Genomic DNA, 9,510 nt, shown 5'->3' with positions numbered 1-9,510 from the left:
GCGTCAATTAGGGTGTCTGTTCCCTAATTCTTAGATTACCAGACTTAATAAAAAGGGGCATATTCGATTTCGATAATTCAACCATAGAATGTAGTTTCACGTACTTGTGTCTATTTTGTAAATCATTTATAAAACCTGCATGTATTCTCATCCCAAAAATATTAGATTTTAAAAGTGGGACTATAACTCACTTTCACAGATTTTTACTTCGTCGGGAAGTAAGACTTGGCCACTGGTTGATTCACGAACCTATAACAATATATACATATATATCAAAGTATGTTCAAAATATATTTACAACACTTTTAATATATTTTGATGTTTTAAGTTTATTAAGTCAGCTGTCCTCGTTAGTAACCTACAACTAGTTGTCCACAGTTAGATGTACATAAATAAATCGATAAATATTATCTTGAATCAATCCACGACCCAGTGTATACGTATCTCAGTATTGATCACAACTCAAACTAAATATATTTTGGAATCAACCTCAACCCTGTATAGCTAACTCCAACATTCACATATAGAGTGTCTATGGTTGTTCCGAAATATATATAGATGTGTCGACATGATAGGTCGAAACATTGTATACGTGTCTATGGTATCTCAAGATTACATAATATACAATACAAGTTGATTAAGTTATGGTTGGAATAGATTTGTTACCAATTTTCACGTAGCTAAAATGAGAAAAATTATCCAATCTTGTTTTACCCATAACTTCTTCATTTTAAATCCGTTTTGAGTGAATCAAATTGCTATGGTTTCATATTGAACTCTATTTTATGAATCTAAATAGAAAAAGTATAGGTTTATAGTCGGAAAAATAAGTTACAAGTCATTTTTGTAAAGGTAGTCATTTCAGTCGAAAGAACGACGTCTAGATGACCATTTTAGAAAACATACTTCCACTTTGAGTTTAACCATAATTTTTGGATATAGTTTCATGTTCATAATAAAAATAATTTTCTCAGAATAACAACTTTTAAATCAAAGTTTATCATAGTTTTTAATTAACTAACCCAAAACAGCCCGCGGTGTTACTACGACGGCGTAAATCCGGTTTTACGGTGTTTTTCGTGTTTCCAGGTTTTAAATCATTAAGTTAGCATATCATATAGATATAGAACATGTGTTTAGTTGATTTTAAAAGTAAATTTAGAAGGATTAACTTTTGTTTGCGAACAAGTTTAGAATTAACTAAACTATGTTCTAGTGATTACAAGTTTAAACCTTCGAATAAGATAGCTTTATATGTATGAATTGAATTATGTTATGAACATCATTACTACCTTAAGTTCCTTGGATAAACCTACTGGAAAAGAGAAAAATGGATCTAGCTTCAATGGATCCTTGGATGGCTCGAAGTTCTTGAAGCAGAATCATGACACGAAAACAAGTTCAAGTAAGATCATCACTTGAAATAAGATTGTTATAGTTATAGAAATTGAACCAAAGTTTGAATATGATTATTACCTTGTATTAGAATGATAACCTACTGTAAGAAACAAAGATTTCTTGAGGTTGGATGATCACCTTACAAGATTGAAAGTGAGCTAGCAAACTTGAAAGTATTCTTGATTTTATGAACTAGAACTTTTGGAATTTATGAAGAACACTTAGAACTTGAAGATAGAACTTGAGAGAGATCAATTAGATGAAGAAAATTGAAGAATGAAAGTGTTTGTAGGTGTTTTTGGTCGTTGGTGTATGGATTAGATATAAAGGATATGTAATTTTGTTTTCATGTAAATAAGTCATGAATGATTACTCTTATTTTTGTAATTTTATGAGATATTTCATGCTAGTTGCCAAATGATGGTTCCCACATGTGTTAGGTGACTCACATGGGCTGCTAAGAGCTGATCATTGGAGTGTATATACCAATAGTACATACATCTAAAAGCTGTGTATTGTACGAGTACGAATACGGGTGCATACGAGTAGAATTGTTGATGAAACTGAACGAGGATGTAATTGTAAGCATTTTTGTTAAGTAGAAGTATTTTGATAAGTGTCTTGAAGTCTTTCAAAAGTGTATGAATACATATTAAAACACTACATGTATATACATTTTAACTGAGTCGTTAAGTCATCGTTAGTCGTTACATGTAAATGTTGTTTTGAAACCTTTAGGTTAACGATCTTGTTAAATGTTGTTAACCCAATGTTTATAATATCAAAAGAGATTTTAAATTATTATATTATCATGATATTATCATGTATGAATATCTCTTAATATGATATATATACATTAAATGTATTTACAACGATAATCGTTACATATATGTCTCGTTTAAAAATCATTAAGTTAGTAGTCTTGTTTTTACATATGTAGTTCATTGTTAAGTATTAATGATATGTTTACTTATCATGTCATCATATAGTTTTTACAAGTTTTAATGTTCGTGAATCACCGGTTAACTTGGGTGGTCAATTGTCTATATGAAACATATTTCAATTAATCAAGTCTTAACAAATTTGATTGCTTAACATGTTGGAAACATTTAATCATGTAAATATCAATCTCAATTAATATATATAAACATGGAAAAGTTCGGGTCACTACAGTACCTACCCGTTAAATATATTTCGTCCCGAAATTTTAAGCTGTTGAAGGTGTTGACGAATCTTCTGGAAATAGATGCGGGTATTTCTTCTTCATCTGATCTTCATGCTCCCAGGTGAACTCGGGTCCTCTACGAGCATTCCATCGAACCTTAACAATTGGTATCTTGTTTTGCTTAAGTCTTTTAACCTCACGATCCATTATTTCGACGGGTTCTTCGATGAATTGAAGTTTTTCGTTGATTTGGATTTCATCTAACGGAATAGTGAGATCTTCTTTAGCAAAACATTTCTTCAAATTCGAGACGTGGAAAGTGTTATGTACAGTCGCGAGTTGTTGAGGTAACTCAAGTCGGTAAGCTACTGGTCCGACACGATCAATAATCTTGAATGGTCCAATATACCTTGGATTTAATTTCCCTCGTTTACCAAATCGAACAACGCCTTTCCAAGGTGCAACTTTAAGCATGACCATCTCTCCAATTTCAAATTCTATATCTTTTCTTTTAATGTCAGCGTAGCTCTTTTGTCGACTTTGGGCGGTTTTCAACCGTTGTTGAATTTGGATGATCTTCTCGGTAGTTTCTTGTATAATCTCCGGACCCGTAATCTGTCTATCCCCCACTTCACTCCAATAAATCGGAGACCTGCACTTTCTACCATAAAGTGCTTCAAACGGCGCCATCTCAATGCTTGAATGGTAGCTGTTGTTGTAGGAAAATTCTGCTAACGGTAGATGTCGATCCCAACTGTTTCCGAAATCAATAACACATGCTCGTAGCATGTCTTCAAGCGTTTGTATCGTCCTTTCGCTCTGCCCATCAGTTTGTGGATGATAGGCAGTACTCATGTCTAGACGAGTTCCTAATGCTTGCTGTAATGTCTGCCAGAATCTTGAAATAAATCTGCCATCCCTATCAGAGATAATAGAGATTGGTATTCCATGTCTGGAGATGACTTCCTTCAAATACAGTCGTGCTAACTTCTCCATCTTGTCATCTTCTCTTATTGGCAAGAAGTGTGCTGATTTGGTGAGACGGTCAACTATTACCCAAATAGTATCAAAACCACTTGCAGTCCTTGGCAATTTAGTGATGAAATCCATGGTAATGTTTTCCCATTTCCATTCCGGGATTTCGGGTTGTTGAAGTAGACCTGATGGTTTCTGATGCTCAGCTTTGACCTTAGAACACGTCAAACATTCTCCTACGTATTTAGCAACATCGGCTTTCATACCCGGCCACCAAAAATGTTTCTTGAGATCCTTGTACATCTTCCCCGTTCCAGGATGTATTGAGTATCTGGTTTTATGAGCTTCTCTAAGTACCATTTCTCTCATATCTCCAAATTTTGGTACCCAAATCCTTTCAGCCCTATACCTGGTTCCGTCTTCCCGAATATTAAGATGCTTCTCTGATCCTTTGGGTATTTCATCCTTTAAATTTCCCTCTTTTAAAACTCCTTGTTGCGCCTCCTTTATTTGAGTAGTAAGGTTATTATGAATCATTATATTCATAGATTTTACTCGAATGGGTTCTCTGTCCTTCCTGCTCAAGGCATCGACTACCACATTTGCCTTCCCCGGGTGGTAACGAATCTCAAAGTCGTAATCATTCAATAATTCAATCCACCTACGCTGCCTCATATTCAGTTGTTTCTGATTAAATATGTGTTGAAGACTTTTGTGGTCGGTATATATAATACTTTTGACCCCATATAAGTAGTGCCTCCAAGTCTTTAATGCAAAAACAACCGCGCCTAATTCCAAATCATGCGTCGTATAATTTTGTTCGTGAATCTTCAATTGTCTAGACGCATAAGCAATCACCTTCGTTCGTTGCATTAATACACAACCAAGACCTTGCTTTGATGCGTCACAATAAATCACAAAATCATCATTCCCTTCAGGCAATGACAATATAGGTGCCGTAGTTAGCTTTTTCTTCAATAACTGAAAAGCTTTCTCTTGTTCATCATTCCATTCAAATTTCTTCCCTTTATGCGTTAATGCAGTCAAGGGTTTTGCTATTCTGGAAAAGTCTTGGATGACCCTTCTGTAGTAACCAGCTAGTCCTAAAAACTGGCGTATGTGTTTTGGAGTTTTCGGGGTTTCCCACTTTTCAACAGTTTCTATCTTTTCCGGATCCACCTTAATACCTTCTTTGTTCACTATGTGACCGAGGAATTGAACTTCTTCCAACCAAAATGCACACTTTGAAAACTTAGCGTACAATTCTTCCTTCCTCAATACTTCTAACACCTTTCTCAAATGTTCACCGTGTTCTTGGTCATTCTTTGAGTAAATAAGTATGTCATCAATGAAAACAATGACAAACTTGTCAAGGTATGGTCCACACACTCGGTTCATAAGGTCCATGAACACAGCTGGTGCATTAGTTAAACCAAACGGCATGACCATAAACTCGTAATGACCGTAACGTGTTCTGAAAGCAGTCTTTAGAATATCATCTTCTTTCACCCGCATTTGATGATACCCGGAACGTAAGTCAATCTTTGAATAAACAGACGAGCCTTGTAGTTGATCAAATAAGTCGTCGATTCTCGGTAGTGGGTAGCGATTCTTGATGGTAAGTTTGTTCAACTCTCGGTAGTCGATACACAACCTGAATGTACCATCTTTCTTCTTGACAAACAAAACAGGAGCTCCCCAAGGTGATGTGCTTGGTCGAATGAAACCACGCTCTAAAATTTCTTGTAATTGGCTTTGCAGTTCTTTCATCTCGCTGGGTGCGAGTCTGTAAGGAGCACGAGCTATTGGTGCAGCTCCTGGTACAAGATCTATTTGAAATTCAACGGATCGATGTGGGGGTAATCCCGGTAATTCTTTCGGAAATACATCGGGAAATTCTTTTGCAACGGGAACATCATTGATGCTCTTTTCTTCAGTTTGTACTTTCTCGACGTGTGCTAGAACAGCATAGCAACCTTTTCTTATTAGTTTTTGTGCCTTCATATTACTAATAAGATGTAGCTTCGTGTTGCCCTTTTCTCCGTACACCATTAAGGGTTTTCCTTTTTCTCGTATAATGCGAATTGCATTTTTGTAACAAACGATCTCCGCTTTCACTTCTTTCAACCAGTCAATACCGATTATCACATCAAAACTCTCTAACTCTACTGGTATCAAATCAATCTTAAATGTTTTGCTAACCAGTTTAATTTCTCGATTCCGACATATATTATCTGCTGAAATTAATTTACCATTTGCTAATTCGAGTAAAAATTTACTATCCAAAGGCGTCAATGGACAACTTAATTTAGCACAAAAATCTCTACTCATATAGCTTCTATCCGCACCCGAATCAAATAAAACGTAAGCAGATTTATTGTCAATAAGAAACGTACCCGTAACAAGCTCCGGGTCTTCCTTTGCCTCTGCCACATTAATATTGAAAACTCTTCCGTGGCCTTGTCCATTCGTGTTCTCCTGGTTCGGGCAATTTCTAATAATGTGGCCCGGTTTTCCACATTTATAACAAACTACATTGGCATAGCTTGCTCCGACACTACTTGCTCCGCCATTACTCATTCCGACACCATTTGTTCCTTTTGTTCTATTAACCCCTGGTCCGTAGACCTCACACTTCGCCGCGCTATGACCATTTCTTTTACACTTGTTGCAAAATTTGGTGCAGAACCCCGAGTGATACTTTTCACACCTTTGGCATAGCTGTTTCTGATTGTTGTTGTTGTTGCGGTTATTATTGTTGTTGGGATGATTGTTGTAGTTGCTGTTATTGTTGTTGTTGTTGTTGTTGAGCCGTTTGTTGTAGTTGCGATTGATGTTGCGATTGTTGTTGTTGTTGTATTGGTGATTCTTATCACCATTTTCCTCCCACTTTCTTTTGACTTGCTTCACATTGGCCTCTTCAGCAGTCTGTTCTTTAATTCTTTCTTCAATCTGGTTCACTAGTTTGTGAGCCATTCTACATGCCTGTTGTATGGAGGCGGGCTCGTGTGAACTTATATCTTCTTGGATTCTTTCCGGTAATCCTTTCACAAACGCGTCGATCTTCTCTTCCTCATCTTCGAATGCTCCCGGACACAATAGGCACAATTCTGTGAATCGTCTTTCGTACGTGGTAATATCAAATCCTTGGGTTCGTAACCCTCTAAGTTCTGTCTTGAGCTTATTGACCTCGGTTCTGGGACGGTACTTCTCGTTCATCAAGTGCTTGAATGCTGACCACGGTAGTGCGTACGCATCGTCTTGTCCCACTTGCTCTAGATAGGTATTCCACCATGTTAACGCAGAACCTGTGAAGGTATGCGTAGCGTACTTTACTTTGTCCTCTTCAGTACACTTACTTATGGCAAACACCGATTCGACCTTCTCGGTCCACCGTTTCAATCCGATCGGTCCTTCGGTTCCATCAAATTCCAAAGGTTTGCAGGCAGTGAATTCTTTGTAGGTGCATCCTACACGATTTCCTGTACTGCTAGATCCAAGGTTATTGTTGGTATGTAGCGCAGCCTGTACTGCGGCTATGTTTGAAGCTAGAAAAGTACGGAATTCCTCTTCATTCATATTCACGGTGTGTCGAGTAGTCGGTGCCATTTCCTTCAAAATAGTTAAATGGAACAAGTTAATCATACAGAATATTAAGAGTAGTTAATAGTATTTCGTAGCATAATATGAACTCATTTATAAAAGCTTTTTCTTCATATTAGCGTTTTATAAGTTTAAATTCGGGTAGTACCTACCCGTTAAGTTCATACTTAGTAGCTAATATACAATTCAACTACTACAATTCTATATGAAAAACTGATTATAATAATATTTCGCGTTCAAACTTTTATACAATATTTTACAAACTTACAATACCGCTTATTTTACATAAAGCATGAAATATAGCACACAATAACTTTGATACAAGATAGTTGTGAAGATAATTCTAGCTAGTACACAAGTCGTTCAGCAAAGGCAATAAAGACACGTAATTCATACGTCCAGAAACAAGTCATGCATTCTGGTTTTACTAGGACTACTTCCCATCCTTGGTCTTGTGCAACATAACCGTTATGGCCGTTGATAAGACAGCGTGTTGTAACGTCGTCAAAGGGACGAGGGTTACGTAATGTCCAACAGTCCCGTAATAATCTAAAAACCTCATTTCTTACCCCAATTACCGACTCCGTCACTTGTGGAAACGTTTTGTTTAATAGTTGTAGCCCGATGTTCTTGTTCTCACTTTGGTGAGAAGCGAACATTACTAATCCGTAAGCATAACATGCTTCTTTATGTTGCATGTTAGCCACTTTTTCTAAATCACGAAGTCCAATATTTGGATATATTGAGTCAAAATAATTTCTTAACCCGTTGCGTAAAATAGCATTTGGGTTCCCCGCAATATATGCGTCAAAGTAAACACATCGTAACTTATGGGTTTCCCAATGTGATATCCCCCATCTTTCAAACGAAAGTCTCTTATAAACCAAGACATTCTTGGAACGTTCTTCGAATGTCTTACAAACTGATTTCGCCTTAAATAGTTGTGCCGAGGAATTCTGGCCGACTCTAGACAAGATTTCATCAATCATGTCTCCGGGTAGGTCTCTTAAAATATTGGGTTGTCTATCCATTTTGTGTTTTTAAACTGTAAAATAGACAAGAGTTAGATTCATAAAAAAATACTTATTAATACAAGCAATTTTTACATATATCATAAAGCATAAGAACACTATATTACATATATTACACCACACGAATACAACTATCTTATTCCGACTCGCTCGTTTCTTCTTCTTCGGTTTTGGTTCGTTTTACCAAGTTTCTAGGGATATATGATGTTCCCCTAATACGAGCCGTCGTTGTCCACATTGGTTTAGAAAAACCTGGTGGTTTAGAGGTTCCCGGGTCATTGTTACAACTTAAGGACTTCGGGCGTTGACGATACATATAAAGTTCATCGGGGTTGGAATTAGATTTCTCTATTTTTATGCCCTTTCCCTTATTATTTTCTTTTGCCTTTTTAAATTCAGTTGGGGTAATTTCTATAACATCATCGGAATTCTCGTCGGAATCCGATTCATCGGAGAATTGGTAATCCTCCCAATATTTTGCTTCCTTGGCGGAAACACCATTGACCATAATTAACCTTGGTCGGTTGGTTAAGGATTTTCTTTTACTTAACCGTTTTATTATTTCCCCCACCGGTTCTATTTCTTCATCCGGTTCCGATTCTTCTTCCGGTTACGATTCTTCTTCCGGTTCCGACTCTTCTTCCGGTTCCTCTTCGGGAACTTGTGAATCAGTCCACGAATCATTCCAATTTACATTTGACTCTTCATTATTATTAGGTGAGTCAATGGGACTTGTTCTAGAGGTAGACATCTATCACATAATATCAAACGCGTTAAGAGATTAATATATCACATAATATTCACATGTTAAAAATATATAGTTTCCAACAAAATTTGTTAAGCAATCATTTTTCAAGTAAACACGGTCGAAGTCCAGACTCACTAATGCATCCTAACAAACTCGATAAGACACACTAATGAAAAATTCTGGTTCTCTAAGACCAACGCTCGGATACCAACTGAAATGTCCCGTTCTTATTGATTAAAAACGTTCCATATTAATTGATTTCGTTGCGAGGTTTTGACCTCTATATGAGACGTTTTTCAAAGACTGCATTCATTTTTAAAACAAACCATAACCTTTATTTCATAAATAAAGGTTTAAAAAGCTTTACGTAGATTATCAAATAATGATAATCTAAAATATCCTGTTTACACACGACCATTACATAATGGTTTACAATACAAATATGTTACATCGAAATCAGTTTCTTGAATGCAGTTTTTACACAATATCATACAAACATGGACTCCAAATCTTGTCCTTATTTTAGTATGCAACAGCGGAAGCTCTTAATATTCACCTGAGAATAAACATGCTTTAAACGTCAACAAACA

Source organism: Rutidosis leptorrhynchoides, chromosome 3 (assembly GCF_046630445.1).
Source record: "Rutidosis leptorrhynchoides isolate AG116_Rl617_1_P2 chromosome 3, CSIRO_AGI_Rlap_v1, whole genome shotgun sequence".
NCBI classification, from domain to species: Eukaryota; Viridiplantae; Streptophyta; class Magnoliopsida; order Asterales; family Asteraceae; genus Rutidosis; species Rutidosis leptorrhynchoides.
Note: the sequence above shows the minus strand (reverse complement) of the source record.